Below are 18,056 nucleotides of genomic sequence, written 5' to 3' on the forward strand. Positions count from 1 at the left end.
TATAATTGAATCACTAATTAAAAAGGTTACAGTTCTGAAATGCCACACAATGTATAGACAGCTAAAAGTTCAATTGAATACATTTGTGTGAAGTAACATTAGAAAGATACATATTGGACAAATAATTATTTCTGTAGTGCAATGCATTAATCATGTTTTTGTTTAAGTTGAGGTATGTCTTGGGTCATCATGCTAAGTTAGTAACTTACTATGGAATTATTTATCATACAATATATATATATATATATATATATATATATATATATATATATATATATATATATATATATATATGTGTGTGTGTGTGTGTGTGTGTGTGTGTGTGTAATGTTCTTTTATTAATAAATTATAACAAAAAAGCACAGACACTTGCATGCAAGTAAAAATTTATTTACAAAATCTTAGCTACATTCACCATGGGGAAATTGGAAGAACAAAGAAAAGTATTGAAAAGAAACAGCTGTGACAGATGTCAGTGTGATGGCTTCCCTTGAAAATTTTTTTTTAAATAAATAAAATATGTTGTTCATCAAACGTCACAAAGTTTAAATCCAGCAGAACACTTCAAACCCTACCTGATTTGGTCTTTCAAACACTGGGCAATATTGTTTAAAAAAATATCATTTCCCAAAGGGGTCAGATGAACTAGATCAGGCAAAAAATGTCCAGGATGTCTACGCTTTATCTGACGATGATGAACAATGGCTCCATCAATACATAAGATAACGGAAGCCATGACACTGTTAATGAAGCGCCGTGCTTTCTCAATTTTTTGGGGTTGTGCAGACCTCCACAGGTTTCTCTGAGTTATTGTAGAGAATATTATTTTCCTCTCTGGATACTTCCTGTGGAGGTCTTGCAAGTCCTGCTTTATTCTTGCGGCAAGATGGATACTCTTGGTTTTTCCAAGATCGTTTCCGCCACAGTGAACCAAGAGGATGTCTGGCACAGCTCTTCCTTGGAGGCACTGTTCAAAGTAGGGGAGGACGTTTCTCCAAATCATCCCTCCCCTACCAAACCACTGGATGAGGGCATTTAGTCCCAGGTTTCTCCCAGTCATCTCTCTCGCTCTTTTTTCCCCACGGTGAATGTAGCTGTCTCCCACAATGTATATTCTTGGTCCTGTTGATTGTAAATTATTAATTAAAAAAACAATAATAAAAACTTTTTTCATTTTTAGAAAAGAAAGAAAGAAATATACTGATATTTAGAAAACGTCATGCTGTTATAGATATGTTAGTTTTATTTCAAAGAGTTATAAAATTACAAAAATAAAAAAAACTTGCAGATGAGTGATAATTCACTAATGCATCAGCTGATATGTTTTTAAATGCGTCCTTGTAAGCTTGAAACGCTGTCAGTGATGTAATCAGCACACAAGCAGCCAATAATGCTCAGGTTTGTCTGACGACTCCTCCTTCAAAATTTCATTGGCTGTGGTTTGGTAGCTTGAATGAGCTGTTGGGTAACAAGTTGTTGTCAGATCATGTAGTGTGTGACCCCCCTCTTGTGGATCATTCATTTAGTGTCGTGTAGTGTGAACACCACAGCGATTAAAGGCCACAAAATCAAGTCATGTAGTGTGAACAGCGATGTTTAAAATCCTGTTGTGTGAACTAGGCTTAAGATGGGAAGAGACCACCCTTAAACTCCCAATCTTTTTTTAGCCTTCTTTCTTTCCATCGAGAATCTAGTAAAGTTGCCCGTAAAACCAGTCAACACGATTAGTCTTTGGCTGCCTCCAGCTTGATTTACACGACTTCCCTTAATTAGCAGCCTCAGATATGTCACTTCAATAACGAAGCAACCACTAGTGAATTTACGTGAAAATCCAGCCCCACAGAGGGATTTCACCAGAGAACAAAGGATCGTAAGTACATCCCCAGGCCCATCAGTCAACTGGTGTGTGATCTGCCAATCATGTTAAATAATAGATAACCCTGTCTAAGAAACTGTGAAGAATTATATTATAATACACAAAACTGAAAATAAAAAAGTAAATAAATAAAAAGAAAACCTAATTTATCTGAAGGTTTAGTTAATAGCACTCTGATTATAAAAATAAGTGTCATATAGAAAAGTTTAACAAAAACGAGTATTACCTTCACTGGAGTTGAAGACCTTTTGATGACTTAACATGAGAGAAATCCTCATTGTCCAAGTATTGATCCTTTAAGTAGATTACATTATATTTGATACTTTGGACACATCACACAGTCACATAATCTTTAAAGACAACAAAAACAACGATACATAACACAGTCAAATTTTGCATTTAGCTTTCATTTTACATGTACAATTGTCACGTGTAATATATTTACTGGCATCTTCATGGTGCCAAATGTCTTTGAAAATTCCTGTCTAAGCCAGTTTTTGTTACACATGCATGCTAATTTTTGGAATGACCTTAAGATAAATGTAAGCACTTTGAGTTTTCAAGCTATAAATGTAAATCATCATACACTGACTTTTAATGGCAAAAACAAGTGAAGACCAGTTGCAATGTTTTTATTTGTCCGGTTACAATGTGAAGTTGTTGTTTTATGTGATGGAAACAGATTTTTTACTTACATACTAGTGGACTCTGTCACAGCTGCAACAACGCTGTAGTACAAAACAACAATAAGTCAGCAATATGTCTAAAAAAAAAATGTGTAAAAAACAAAAAAGAAGACATTTAACATATTTCCTGCTAGGTCAAGTAATCTTTAAGTTGTATAAGTGTAAGGTATAGGTTTCAAACTTAGTTTGAAAACATAGTTTTTGGTTCGAAGTCTAAGCCAACACAGCTGATTCAACTAATCAAGGTGTTAAAGACTAATAGAGACTATTAAGCAAGTGTGAGTTGGAGGTGTTTGAAGCTAAAAGGTGCAGAGTTGTGAGTCCCTCCAGCAATTGGGTTTTACACTAAGGAATTTTTGTGTCAGTGTTTTCCCAAATATTTAATTGCTATCATCGCAAGTCATTGCACATAATTTTATACAACATGTTTGAAACATGAAATGTGCACAAAACATTTTCGATTACTACCAAATATGAGTTTGAACTGTGATGCTTTCCTTACTTTTCACTTACAGAAACACTATTAATATCCCTTGCCAATCATTAGAGCACTGATATGACATTAAGCTGCTGCTTTTGTGTAAAGTCACTTAAGCCTGGCATTAAACGACTCAACAACATAAACACACATTGCGCACAAGTAAAACTTATGCAAATGCACTGACATTGCTTAAGTTGCTTTAAGAACTAGGGTAAGGAGGAAGAGGGGAGGTAAATGTATTATAATGTATAAATATAAGCAGTTTCATGCAAATATCAACCTTGCCATGAAAAAAAATGTTTTCAGCAAAATAGCAAAACTGTTTATACATTTTTTGAGTAAGCAAGTATTTTTAAAATGCTTTAAATATTTTTTTTAAAATGTCTCTGTCAATATTTTCAAACTATTATATTTAATTTATTTAAAGTCCCAGAAGGGAAAATTTCACATCTGTCACATAACAAAGCTTGTTCATCATAACTGCAAAAAATATCAAATAAAATAAAATCTATAATTTTTGTTCAATAGAGAGACATATTTTATTTTTTGATTATCCTTGTTTCTATTGGGTTGTGCAGTTTAATTCACAGAATTACTACAAAGTATGTTGAATACTGTAAACCTGCAGACTTTTTCTGTCACATTTATAATGCATGTTTATTTCCCTCATTTGAAGTCTAATTAATGTTTACAGATTGATATTTTCCTGATCCCATAATTCTCTGTTTAGTTGTTTGGAAAATATAAAGAGATATTTCAATGTAATGTTAACATATACTTTATCTGACTTCAACTGTACATATATATATATATATATATATATATATATATATATATATATATATATATATATATATATATTAGCGCTGTCAAAATTAACGCGTTAACGCATGCGATTAATTTTAAATAATTAACACGTTAAAAAAAATTAACGCAATTAACGTAGTTCAGGTTTTTTTTACTTCCTGTTGTGGTAGACGTGTGTTCAACATGCAATAAATGTGGATAAGACCAAGGAAGCACTTTTAGAAGGCAAGTTCCAGTATAAAACAATTAGTTGCATCACAGGTTATCCAGAGTTTCATGCAATTTCGGGTGTTTCATTTTTAACTTTCGACATCTGTTGTAAGTTGATACCGCATGGCGAACAGAAAGAAAATCCTCCGCATTTCGTGACTCTGTGTTCCTTTAAGGTAAGGTTCCTTTTAAGGCTACACGGTAAAATTTTAATAAGAGTATAATCTTAATCATATTAAATCGGAGTATTGGTGTCTTATGTAAATGTACTCAGAACGTCTGGTGAAGTCGCGAGCTGTCAAAGACAGGGCATTACTCTGCCTTTCAGCATGAGCCCTCCAAGTTTAGCATGTTTCCTCATTAAACGCAACGAAAGCGTATGCTTTACGTTGTTGTGTCAGAATCCTTGTGAAATACAGTAATACTTTAGGGCGCATAGTTTAAGCAAATTTGATGAACGTGATCATGCGTGTTGAATCTGAGGCGAGTCGCTCCAGTATATGTGTGTTTTGTGTGTGTGTGTTTTTGGTTTTGATCAATGTTTTCATAACCTTTTTTTGTTTTTATTCTCCAGAATTGTTCCTGAGTCGTGTGCTGCTTGCTTGTATTTGAGGTGAATTCTGTTTTCTCTGTACAGTTGTGTTAATTTGTTACATATTTCTTATTTATTAGTTGCATCTAAAAGAAACAGAACATAAACCTCCAATAATTTACCTTTTATTATAATTTTGTGTGTGTAGTGGTGTTATCAGTGTTTGTGGCTTTTTGTTCTCTTCATCTACATTACCGGTTCCAAGTTTGGGGTCAGTTTTTCTGACAGTCAATTATTCTGTTCACCAATAACATTTATTAAATGTAAAAAATAAATAAAGTTAAATATTTATTTTAAAATATTTAAATAACTGCTTTGTTATTGTATGCGGTTTTAAATGAAACTATTACTCCAGTCATTATTGATTTTATTACCATTAATACTAATATTAATATTAGAGTGATATCTTCGAGACTAGAGTAATAAAGCTGAATCTTTAAAATCACTGGAATAAGTTAATTAAATTATAAACTACTTTTGAACTGTTATTTTATACTGCAGTAACATTTTACAATGTGTTCTATGTTTGATAAAATAAATGCAGCTTTGATGAGCAGGATAAGCTTTTTTCAAAATATTTAAAAGTCGTACTGACCCCAAACTTGTGACCAGTAGTGTATGATAAACTGCTGTTGCATAATTTACATCGTAAAAAGTTCAATAGAATTTTAGATGAATTCAATTGGTAAAATATTTAGGAGCGAATCACTGGGATTGTGATCGTCATATTATTCACAATTTCTCAAAATAAATGCTAATAATGCATTTATCACTGCTTTGACAAGCTTTTAGGTTTGAAATATACTAGCGGTGGTAGCTGGATTTCAACAGATTTTACCCACATCACATAAATGTATAACTATATGCGAGAAACAAAACATAATTTAATTTTTAACAATATTTTTTAGTTATTATGACACTGTTTTAAACTGTTGCTTGTCAATAGGTTGAAGTTTAAATCACTGTTTGGTTTACTTTTATTGTATTCAGGCGCCACGTGGCAGGTAAAATATGTTGCTGACATTTTTTGTACAGTACTGCACTATTAAAAGAGTGTTAGATATGTATAAAATATGTAATATGTCAACATCATCAAATACATTTTTTTTTACAACAAATGAGAAATAAATGACAGAAAATAGAATAAATACAGACAATGTCTTGAATAATTATAATTGCAAGCATTAAAATTAGACACCCCAATTCAAATAAGGCAAATGAGTTAATTAACCATTTCTAATGTTGTACAAATGTTTTGCAGCCACCTTAGATGTAATTTTTGAGTATTTAGAAAAGTTAATCTTAGTTATTTACATCAGAGATATATTTATTTAGTGTTTCTCTCACTCTTTCGGCTGTGCACGTACTGTCAGCTGTGAAGCCAAGCGAAAGTAAATCAGTCTTACAATAAGTAATGATGAATATTTAGATTAATAATTTCTGTAATTAAATAGTTTTTTTCTTAAGTAAAAAGTTTTGTTTGCTGGTTTCATTAGCAAGAAAGTTTATTGTTATTGAAAGGTTTTCATGTTTTTGGTTCATTTAACAAATTTGACAAGTAGCGATGGCAACTGCATTTTGACTAAAATCTGTTTTCCTGTTCTTTTGTTTCACCAACAGAATGGCTTCAAAATCCAGTTTCCCCTACTTTCGTGCTAAGCCCATTACCGTGCAGTGCATTGGGCACAGGACCACTGCTAGTAGTGTAGATTTTACAATCAAAGATGGTCAAATTTGCCGTGGTGCTCAAAGAATTGTTCATTTAAGTGTTGTCCCGAACAATGAAAAAAGCTACACTGTGCCCTGGAACTCCCCTGAAGCACCTTTTTTAGAAAGGGTTAACCTATGTGATTAAAAACTACACTACTAGCTGTAAATATGTCAAGATTGTTTATTTCTTAGGGCAAAAATAACAATTTTTAGAACTGCTCCTCTTAACCTGGCCGAGTCTGCTACCAGCGCCGCCCTTCAAATACTGCATCCCCCCTCAATGCATCTGACAGAGGAGGAACATGACCTCTATACAAGAGGGGGGTACCTAACCCTCAAAGAGACAATTAAAAATGTGAGTTTATATAATAATGTTGCAAAAAGTGTTTTTAAACTTGGGCTAAATTTATAGCTAAAATAAATAAAATTCAAACATATAATAAAATGTTTTCAAATTGTGATTCATTCAGCTAATGTTTTGATGTGAGTGTGTGTGTGTATATATTTATATACATACACACACACACACACACACATATATATGGTTCCGGGTCTATCATGGAATTTTGACATGACATTTCCCAGGCATGGAAAAGTTTTGGAAAATAGAAAAACTCATAGTATAAGAAAAGTCATGGAAATTAGTTTAACAAATATCTGTATACTTGTATGTAGGTTGGCTTTTTTTAACTTCTTTTCTGTCCTTGGCCAAAAACATGCTCTCACATTATTAGTGCTGTGTAAGTATTATCTAAATAAATTTTACACAATACAAAAATAAGTTTAAACTAAATTAATTGTGTGTTTTATGATATGCTGTAATAAATTTGAACATGCATTATTTTTTCCTATTTATCACATATACATAGACACTACATGAAATATTAGGTTCTGAAAATTTACATGACAGTCTTGAAAAAACTCTTGGAATTTTAGTAGTTAAAATATATGAATCCTTTTATCTCTTCCTTTTATCTTTGCTGTGATGACAGCACATAATGTTTAACTAGATATTCTTCAAGACACTAGTATTCAACTTAAAAGTGACATTTAAAGGCTTTAAACCTTTGTGTTTAAACAAACCTATAAATGTGTACTGTAAATTCAACAAAATGTTAATTGAACTTTTAATTCACAGCTACATGTACCAAGAATGGCCATGGTGCAAAACTCTGAGGTGCCTATACTTGACTTTGTACTCCAGTGTGGTCAAAACGCATTTGATGTCTCTTTATGGCGGGACACGGCCTTGGAGGAGTTTCAGCTGAATTCAGAGGTGACAGTGACGCACCTTAAAGCGGTCGTGAAGAGAGATGGATCAAGGAAGTTAATCTCCTCTGATTACACAAGGATTGAGGTGAGCAATGTGTTTAAAGGAGTGGTCCACTATATTTTAAACTTTAGTTGATGTGTAATGTAGCTGTGTAAACATAAACAGCATCTCTGAATGTAAAATGCTCAAAGTTCAATGAAAAGGGAGACCTTGACTTTTACAGAGTAAGCTGAACAAAGCCTACAATGAACGAAATTTGGGTACTACAAAAAATACATCCAGGCCAGCGAGATCACAAAGGTGTTTTACCGCGCACACACACACACTGTGCAGCTAAGGGGCGTGGCCAGAGGCACTGTAATGTTACAGCAGAGGGAGCTAAAAAGCCATCCAAATGCTGCTATTTTCACAGAGCTTTTTCTGTATTTGGGCTTCAAAAGGACACGACACAGAGAGAGAAGTGCTCACAGTTTAATATTAATTATGTTCCAGAGAATTATAAGATACATAGCAAGCATGATTTGACAAAACACAGCTACCAGAATCTCTCCCAGTTCAGTGCTGGATTCGGTTAAAATCTTCTCAAAGGAGGAGCAGCTCCAGCAAGCAAAACCTGTGAATTGTGACCACAACTTGTAAGTATTTTTATTTGTTAAAATTGATCATGACATGCACGGTGTCTAGCGTTTACAGTATGCTGTAGCAAAGATGTAAACAACAGGAAATGCTGTTTGGCACCGTTAACTGCTGTAAACACCCACTCTTCACCAGCACGTGCGTGTCTCTATGCACAGCTTTTAAAGGTTCAGGACACCCTGGAGAACTTTTTTTTTATATTAACAGATGTGTGTGTGTGTTGAGCATCAGTTAAGACAATGTTATCACCTGTCAGCTTTAATTGTGGGGAAAACTGGATAATTTTGAGCTTTTGTCAGCTAATTTCAGCTTCCGGGTTTAAAATGATTTTTGGGGAGGGATCAAAATCGGCGACGTAGCGCAGTACCGCAAGTGCAATGAAGACGCGTCGGTTTCTCATTATTATTCATATCGGAGTTTTCTTATCCTATGAGAAGAGCCGGCTGCTCAATTATTCATGAGAGCATGTGCTTTCCGAAGGCAGACCTGCCAGTTTCAAGCAAGCTGTGAGTGAGACAGACCAACGGCACGCAGTAGCCGTTCAAGAAGGCTCGTATGTGTTTGTTTCCATGATCCATGGGGTTTGATGCATGTTTTTTCCCCGCGATCCTGTCAGGGCCGATCATACAGCAAAGGTGTGTGTGTGTGCTGCTAGCATTTTTATCAGGAGAGCAGTGCAAAAATTGAAGAATGGCGGACGTTGACTTTTATCAGGAGTTCGTTCACATTCAGACACATCACCGTGCTGCTGTGTTTGCCTAAATCCTCTATATTACCAGCAGGGCTAATGGTTAAAATAGACAGGTCAGGAGACCTGCTGCACTGAGTCTGCATTCAAGATCTATAATTTAGACCTGGGGATCAAGGTAGAATCCTCATTTATAGTATTTATATGAACACGATTGTCTTTATAATGATATAAATTGTGGTTATGTGTATATGAAATTACGAATAACAAATGTAGCAGGGCATTAAATTACTGTTTATTTCTTTGCATTTTAACTTTGTGAACTATAAACTCATGCGTCTCCTCACGGTTTGTGTCTTAGTTTGTGAGCTAACTGTCAACAACAGTTATTCGCTCCCCTTCTCCCCTGCTGGTCACGCCCACTCCTGCCCGATGCTCGTGGAGCTCTGCGCCCTTTAATCATGCATCTTTTGAAAAATTCTGAAGTAGACTTTAACCGAAAGTGGGGGGTGTCATTGCCCTTTAAGGTCTGAGGAGTTGCTGAAACTCATCCCACACCGAAGCTGCGGTCACACTAGAGTTTAAGCATGCAAAATTCTGTTTTTTGGTTTCTCTCCAGTGTGGATCCTCATGTGTTTATTAAGGTGTGATGATTGGCTGAAACTCTTCCCACACTGAGGGCATGTGAATGGTTTCTCTCCAGTGTGGATCATCATGTGATGATTAAGGTGTGATGAGCAGCTGAAACTCTTCCCACACTGAGGGCAACTGAATGGTTTCTCTCCAGTGTGGATCCTCATGTGTTTATTAAGGTTTGATGACAGGCTGAAACTCTTACCACACTGGGTGCATGTGAATGGTTTCTCTCCAGTGTGGATCCTCATGTGTAGATTAAGGGATGATGATTGGCTGAAACTCTTCCCACACTGAGTGCATGTGAATGGTTTCTCTCCAGTGTGGATCCTCGTGTTTATTAAGGTTTGATGATTGGCTGAAACTCTTCCCACACTGAGTGCATATGAATGGTTTCTCTCCAGTGTGGGTCATCATGTGTTTATTAAGGTGTGATGATTGGTTGAAACTCTTCCCACACTGAGTGCATATGAATGGTTTCTCTCCAGTGTGGATCATCATGTGAATCTTAAGTTTGCTTTTGGTTGCAAAACTCTTTCCACACTGAGTGCAGGTGAAACAATTCTTGTCTCTCCTTTTCAAAATACCATCAGTCTGTAAATTAGTTTTTTCCTCAATTTTGACATGATGTTCCTCCTCTTTACTTTCCTCATTCTCTTCAATTAGGTCTGAAATATATATATATATATATATATATATAAAAACATTACTTTTCATTAAATCTTAAAAACTCTCATCAAAAGCTGAAAAGTGAAAAGACACTGGAAACATTGGCTTCACACACTGTAATTTTGGATGCAAATTAAATGTGAAATAAATCAGATCATATTTTGTTTGGTCCATTCATGTGTACACATTTAAACAGATTTAATTCAATTCATCTTCATTTATCTAGTGCTATTACAATGTAAAATGTGTCAAAGCTGCTTAACATAGAATTTACAGTAAATTGAAACTGTCAGTCCAGTTTTCAGAGTTTCTTACGTAATCGATCATAAGTGATATTGGTCATATTGATAAGACAGATTTGAAAGCTGTAAATGGCCTGTTTTTATTCGTATTTATTCATAATTACAACAAAATGTTTTTCTAAAATGTGTAAAGCAGACCAGGGCTCAAAATAACCTTTTTGCCTGGTAGCACCAGTGCTCCTAATTAAAAAAATATAGGCGCATTAACCAAAATTTTGTCGCACCCACCAATTATAAGCACCGTTACTACAAGTTTTATACAAACAGATTTATTTATCTGATCAAACTTGACTTATTTGAAATCAACACTAATCAAACTAACAAGCAAAAATATTTAAGCATGCGTGATAAAAAATATGTCTCAACGAAATCCCAAATCACAAAAAAATACGTTTTTATAACATAAATGATGGACCAAAAGATACACGGACCGCTCACCAGCCAGTCTTTCAAGAGCAGCGATAATAGTTTACTCGTTGCAAGCCCGTTTGTGATGGTTTACTTGGTGTTAAATTTTACATTTAGCTGCCACTTGTACGGCGGACAGCATCTGGCGATTATATGAAGGATTAAACAGAAGCTCTTGCGCTAGATGTGGCAAAAAGTTAGCTGAAAATTGACTTTTCACAGCGGACTTGAAGCCAATGGAAGTCTTTTATCTACTCTTCGAAAAGTGTAGATGGTGGAGTAACATTCAGCACAAGATCACTACTAAGATGTGTCGTTATTTGTAACTTTAGATGCCATGGTTACATGGACAGTGCTTAACAATTTTTCGGGGTAGTAGCTCTCCCTGTCATCCCAAGCCAGAAGGCGATTGTGATTGTGATTGTGAGTGATTGTGATTGACAGCTGATATTAACCAATCCATTTGCATTCAGTTCTAGAGCAGTGGGCCAATAATAAGAGCGCAAAGGCGGGGCAAGCATTACAAACTTGGCTTTGTTTACTGCAGCGAGTTGACATGACAACTGTTTTAAACCATTCCTGAGCGCTGCGTTTCAAGTGCAAACATGCATTCTGCATGAATGTCTCCCGAATCTGCGCATGTGCTGAACATTTTGCAGTAAAAACTGGTCACACACAACAATTTTTTGCACTCGCACAAATGCTCACAAACATATTTTGAGGTCGCATAGAGAAAATTTCGGGCGCATATGCGACCAAAACGGTTGTAATTTCGAGCCCTGAAGACAGTGAATACTTGTTCATTTTGTGCCTGACTAGTAAGCGCATCAGAAAAAAGTTCTGGATTCACAGCTGAAAAAACAGCTGAATATTTGCCTCGCAAACATGAGTCATACCTGTACAGCATCTACATAAAGGCTGGATTGTACACCTTTCCCTTGTGCGCTGTTGGGTCGTCTTCATCATTTCTGGGGTGATTTTGAGGCTTAATTTGACCAAAACATTCTCTGCGTTTCAGCAAACGGACTGATATTTGGGGACATCTTATTTTGACACATTCTGGGTAAATGCTTTGAAATAAAAAATAAAAAAAAACTCAATACACTCTGGGCAAATTTACTCCATTTTCATTATATTCATGGCAGTTTTTTTTCTCCATTGGGCTCTATTGTAACAATTTTCTTTTGATTGCAAAGCCATGACAGCATATAATCATTCATTTATGATTGTTGGTGTTTTCTGTGACAACAGTCAACATTGTTTAATTGGTCTCCACTCATGGGATGGCAAAAAGGAAATGGGTGAGAGTATAAAGGAAGAGGAGGAATGTTTAATTGGGCAGCATTATATGGTGTGTGGAAGAAAGAAAAGTTGACTGAACTGTTCCAGCGCAGGGAAACGAGTAGAGAAACCTGGTCGAGACGAGCATTGTAAACTTAACGATTGGCTTTGAGAAACAAAAAGCGAAAGTATGTATTGAAGCAACAGAGCAAAGATTGCCGTCTTGTTACTGAAGTGCTCGTGACGTCTGTGAACGAGTGCGTCAATAAAGACTTCAGTGCAGTGTGTCCTGAAAAAAAACTTATCGATTTATCTCGCTGGCATGGAGTCAGCTGCCGAAAGCCTTCATCCCACAGTCGACAGTGTCAGAGTTTCCTGTTAGGCACCCGTGGCTGCCACTCACCGGCTGGGTTCGTCGATGCCCTCAATCTACACATCCACACCTCCACATACGCCATTCCCCTCTCATTTCCCTTTACCCCTCCGCTCAATGGGTAAGAACCAAGTTTTTGTTTTCTTTACCCAAATTCTTATATTATTTCTCTTGTTTTGTTTTCTCCCCGTACTATTACTATCATTATTACTTTTCCCTGTTTTCAAAACTGATGAACCTGCTGGCCTAAAATCATTTGCATTTTTACCTTTCACTTTCAGTTGAGTTATAAGTGCTGAGGGTTTTGCGTTTCATTATGATTATTTTTATATTGTTTGTTTTGGACTACCGGCCATGTAAAGACGCAAACTGTTGAGGTTCTCACGTGAAACTTAATTTTGTTCAATATTGCTCTTATCCTAAATTCTATTACCTTAAACATACCTGTACTGGAAAATAAGCGTTTAAGTGTCAGAGTCTAGCTGCTCTGAGCGTAATTCAACTTGAATCAGAATGAATAAAGGCTGAAGCAACCATTGAGAGGCGGAATCCGCTACTAGCCTCCATGCTAATGCTAACCCCGAAGTGCAAGCTGCATCTAAGAAAGAGATGGCGCGGGCGAGTGATAACAGTGCAGTACTTTAAGCTATTGATGCACTAAAGGGCAATTTGATTGCTAAAATTGAAGAAAAGGCCATTGCACAGTCAAATGAATTTTGCAATCAAATTGACCAGCTTCGGACAGTTACGCAATGCTGGAGCACGTTCAAAGTCAAGTCAAAGTCAGCTTTATTGTCAATTCAGCCACATGTACAGGACATACAGAGAATTGAAATTACGTTACTCTCAGACCCTAGGTGCCTAACATATATTATTAATATAAAAAGTAGAGTTTTAAGAAAAAGAAAATCTAAATTTACAATATATACAAAATGTGGTCTAAAAATATATTTAATGTGTAGTCTAAAAATATACATACGGAATAAAAAATTGTAAACCAGAGTTGTGCTGATAAAGAACAGTATATAGTGCAAAAAGACTTGTGCACATGATGATTATGATAAAGTGACAGTTTCATAATATATGTGAATGTAGTATGATGTGTCTAACTGGTAGACCAATGTTACATAAAGTGACCAGTGCAGATGAATGTGTGCATGTGTGTGTGTTTTCATGTGTGTCAGAGTCCAAATGTGCGTGTGGAGGGAGATGGGAGTGGTGGCAGAGTTGGGAGAGGGTTCAGCTTCCTGACAGCCTGATGGATGAAGCTGTCTTTCAGCTAGACAGCTAATCTTGCTTCTGTAGTTTTTCTCATCGTTTTTGTTGATGAGACCCACCACAGTTTCAGTCAGAGTCTGTTTTGTCCAGATGTGTGAGCGCTGAGTGAAGTGCAGTGGAGATGGCGTCATCAGTCGAGTGGTAGGACCAATATGTAAACTGAAAAGGGTCCAAGGAGGGGGGCAGGACAGACTTAATGTGCTGCATCACAAACTGTAAGCTCCTCTCGGTGTGGTGTAAACAAAGCCCAGGTACAGGTCTTTCAGTGCCTCTCTCATGTTGTTGGGATTGGAGCTGGGAGGGATGTAAACGGAGAAAAGCAGTATGGCTGTTTATTCCCTCTGTAGATAAAACGGCCGGCACTTTAAAACCATAAACTTCACCAGTGGCAAGCAGTTTTTGCAGACTACAATGGTATCATGGCCAGAACCGAAATGTCTAGAACGTAGTCACTGAGCCAAGTTTCCGTAAAACACAAATGCACAACAGTTCTTTACAGTCTTTTAAGATGAACGAAGTAGACGGCTATAGTCCAGTTTGTTGTCTAGCGAACGTACGCTCGCTGGAGGAGGGGATGATGGAGGGGATAGCAGGTTTGTGTGGGTTAGCCGCTAGCCTAGTTCAGATCCCCCCACGCTTGCCCCTCTTCTGTTTTCTCTTGCCTCTATTGTGGGCGAGGTGTTGAGGTGGGGGTCGGAGGATGAGTAGGCCTCTGGAGCAAACAGAGATCTTGCAGCTCCTCAGTGTCTGCGGAGTTTAACTTGTAAAGTTTGGTTCTGCCGATGTCGAGCAAAAATTTTAGACTATATGTGCGCTTAAGCACAGATAAACGGGGCGAGGACGTACATGACAAAGAACACAAAAACAATGTCTTGTCAGGAAAGAGAGAAGCCACAGCGTGTGCACGTACCTCCATCTTGAAAAAAGCAAGAAAGGAACTGGAAGAGTGGTTAACGCCAGAGTGGAAGCAGCAAAAGAGCGAGTGACTGGTTTGGAGTCTGTGTTGGGTGGATACTCCAGCTCTTTTACTACCCTGGAAAAAGAGTTTAGTATCGTGAAAAAAGAGGCTGGCTCTGCTGAGACCAAAGCCAAGATCTTGATGAAAGGTCTACCCGCTTAAATCAATCTCCATGCAACAAACCAGTGGACGACAAGGAACCGTCACGCGCCTTCGTGATTAAATCCCACAACTTTTCCGAAAAAGAGAATATTTTGAAGAAAGCCATTGAAATGAATGCAATCACGACAGTACACTGGGCTGTCAAAGACAATACAAATGTTAATGTCACTCTCCGGTTAACTTTTAAATAACCACTATAGCACATGTTCGTTGTTATTTCTAGCTCTCGGAAGTATGTTTTGTCAATAATGGTGTAACTTTGTAGTAAAACATTAAAAGCTGTTTAAATGGTTTTGTTTTATGCGTGAGATCCCACATGGTCAGCTAGTTAAGAGTGGGAGTAGCTAGAAGTGTGTGCAAGTTTACGTGCAAGGTTTCAATATTGTGTTGTTTCGTGTTTATAAGTGTTTGTGTGATCACTCTTTTTTTTTCTCTCTCTCTTTTTTTCCTCTCTCAAAGTGTTGGCAATCAGAGTGGAGTCAGTCATTAAAAAGATAATTCACCCAGATCAAACTGGTTTTATTGTTGGGAGACAGTTATCTTACAACCTTCATCGCTTATTTAAATATTATTTATTCACCAAAAAATAATACCAATCCAGAGGTCCTAATTTCCTTAGATGCCCATAAGGCATTTGATAGAATAGAGTAGATCTATTTTTTTTACAGCGCTTAAAAAAAAAATTGGTTTTGATCCTGGATTCTGTTCCTTGGTTAAAATTTTATATTCCAGGCCCCAAGCATCCATTCAAACAAATAATATAATTTCTAAAGGCTTTCCACTCTCTAGAAGAATGAGACAGGGCTACCCTCTGTTTTTTGACATTGGCATCGAACCTCTTACAACCGTATTGAGCAAAGGAATTGCAAGGAATTTTCAGAGAGCGACACGAACATAAGTTCCTGCTATATGCGGATGATCTTCTTTTTCTGTCAAATCCAGATACATGTATTCCAAAAGCTTTTACAATAATTTCAGAATTTGGAAATGTTTCTGGATACAAAGTCAATCTAGCAAAGAGTCTCCTTTTCCCTATCAATGATAGAGCACAGTAAATTTCCTTCCAATCCTTTCCATTTTCAGTAAGTCTTGATAAATTTGTATAGTTAGTGTGACACGCAAATACAAGGATTTGTTCAATAATAATTTTAAAAGGACATTAGTGCCCAAAGACATTTTTAGTACTCAAGGACACCTTACAAACAGTAGTAGAACAAGAAAAGCAACAACCTTAAGAAAGTAGAGAAAATTGGAGACTAATAATACATAAAATAATGACAAAAGACCTGAGAACAAGCAACAAGAAAGAAACTCATTCCTGTCTTTCAATGAGTGCTTATGTGCATTTAGGAAAACTAGACAGCACACTCAGGGCTGTAAGATGGATTTAATTTAGTATTCTTATAATTAAAATATCTGAATGAGGATCAAATGACTGAGTTGGTCTTTGAAAATGAAAATTAACCTGTTTGTTCTTGCAGATCTTCCTGTTTGACTGTGAATGTTTCTTCAATCTTCACATCTTCACTCTCCTCTTTAATAAACACCATCTTTATAACAGTGTGGAGATCAGTCGCTTTTTCTCTGTGTTTGGACACTTTATCCTGTTTAAAATGAACAAAACAATGAACAGAAACAAAATAACTTCTCTTCAACACTTGCTTCAACAGTTTCTTTATATGAGAGTCATTAACAAACAGAAATCAGATAAGTTGGATCAAGAAACAATAGCCACAAATCAGCTGATTACAACTAGTACTCGATTTCTTATATATAGTGATGTATACTTCAAATAGAATGACATTATGCTATTTAATCAATTAATCTTTCATTAAAACACTTATTACACACTTTTACTTTATTCAAGTATGTTCTTAATTGTTTTGTTTGTTTTATTTATCTTATTTTCTGTTTATAGCACTTTTTTGCACAAGATAAATTTCCTCTCGGGAACAAAAAGTTTATCCTATCTTTATTAAAAAATAGACCTCATTACTGTGAGTTTTAGTAAATAATACTACGTTGTATAAGGGTTAAAATAATATTGTCAACAGGTACATAAGTTAGCACTGAATGAAAACACTGAAACTTTAATCAATCGCTTTATATAAGGCTAAACGCTTTAAAACAAACCTTTTTCCAGTTGAATCACAGCGCGGGAGCGGCGCAGGCTTATGACGTCACAAGTCACGCCAAAATAAAGGTCTTTTTTTTTTTTTTTTACCTTTTTTGCCACTTACTCTTAGTCATGAGTCATGACTTATTATATATAGTTTTTCTCTGCGCTTGGGCATTTTATCCTGTTAAAATAAAAATGTTCTGTTTAAAATAAATTAAACTATGAATAGAAACAAAATAACTTCTCTTCAACAGTTTCTTTATATGAGAGTAATTAACAAAAATAAATCTGGTAAGTCCAAGCAAGAAACAACAGCCACAAATTAGCTGATTAAAACTAGTACTCCATTTCTTAAATATGGTGATGTAAACTTAGAATGAAGTGAAATTTTGCTATTTAATAAATTAAACCTTCATTAAGACACTTAATACACGCACGTTGTTCAATAGTCCTCTTTACTTTGAGTAAAATAGTATTAAGTTGTATAAAAGTTTAAAATAATATTTTCAACAGCAGGTACATCATTTAGTATTGGATGAAAAACCTGAAACTTTAATCAATCGCTTTATATCTGTGTAAAAGCTTTTAAACAAACCTTTCTCCAGTTGATTCACTTTTTTTCAATTAATGCTTAAACTGACAATACAAGAACATCATAACAAAGTCACACAGATCTTTAAAAAGAGCAATAATTTACATAGTCATAAGAAAAAATATCTAAAACCACATACAAATACAAATAATACCATTAGAAAGAAAGGGAAAAATATTAATACAATTAAAGTATTATTATTAATAATATAAATAATAAAATTACTAAATTAAACAAATAAATGAAATTAGAATGACACATTAACAAATAACAGTAAGGAAAGCAACTAAAATCGAGAATCTTCTTTAAATACATCTGCATA

The 18,056-nt window shown here is 35.7% G+C and overlaps 2 protein-coding genes and 1 long non-coding RNA gene across 5 annotated transcripts in view; 2 read left to right on the plus strand and 1 right to left on the minus strand.

Annotated features, from left to right (window-relative positions):
- Positions 1–18,056, plus strand: part of LOC137491103 (uncharacterized) — a 1,183,352-nt gene that overhangs the window by 799,649 nt on the left and 365,647 nt on the right. The gene's annotated exons all lie outside the window — the stretch shown is intronic.
- LOC137491081 (uncharacterized) overlaps positions 1–18,056 on the plus strand; it is a 131,854-nt gene that overhangs the window by 77,744 nt on the left and 36,054 nt on the right. The window lies entirely within an intron of this gene.
- Positions 375–17,207, minus strand: LOC141381878 (uncharacterized). The gene is made up of 5 exons (XR_012402765.1): positions 17,157–17,207; positions 16,489–16,627; positions 2,572–2,604; positions 2,103–2,170; positions 375–1,122 (listed from the first exon to the last, which is right to left on the minus strand). It is a non-coding gene; the product is annotated as an uncharacterized lncRNA (long non-coding RNA).

The sequence above is a fragment of the Danio rerio genome, chromosome 4 (assembly GCF_049306965.1).
Source record: "Danio rerio strain Tuebingen ecotype United States chromosome 4, GRCz12tu, whole genome shotgun sequence".
NCBI lineage: Eukaryota > Metazoa > Chordata > Actinopteri > Cypriniformes > Danionidae > Danio > Danio rerio.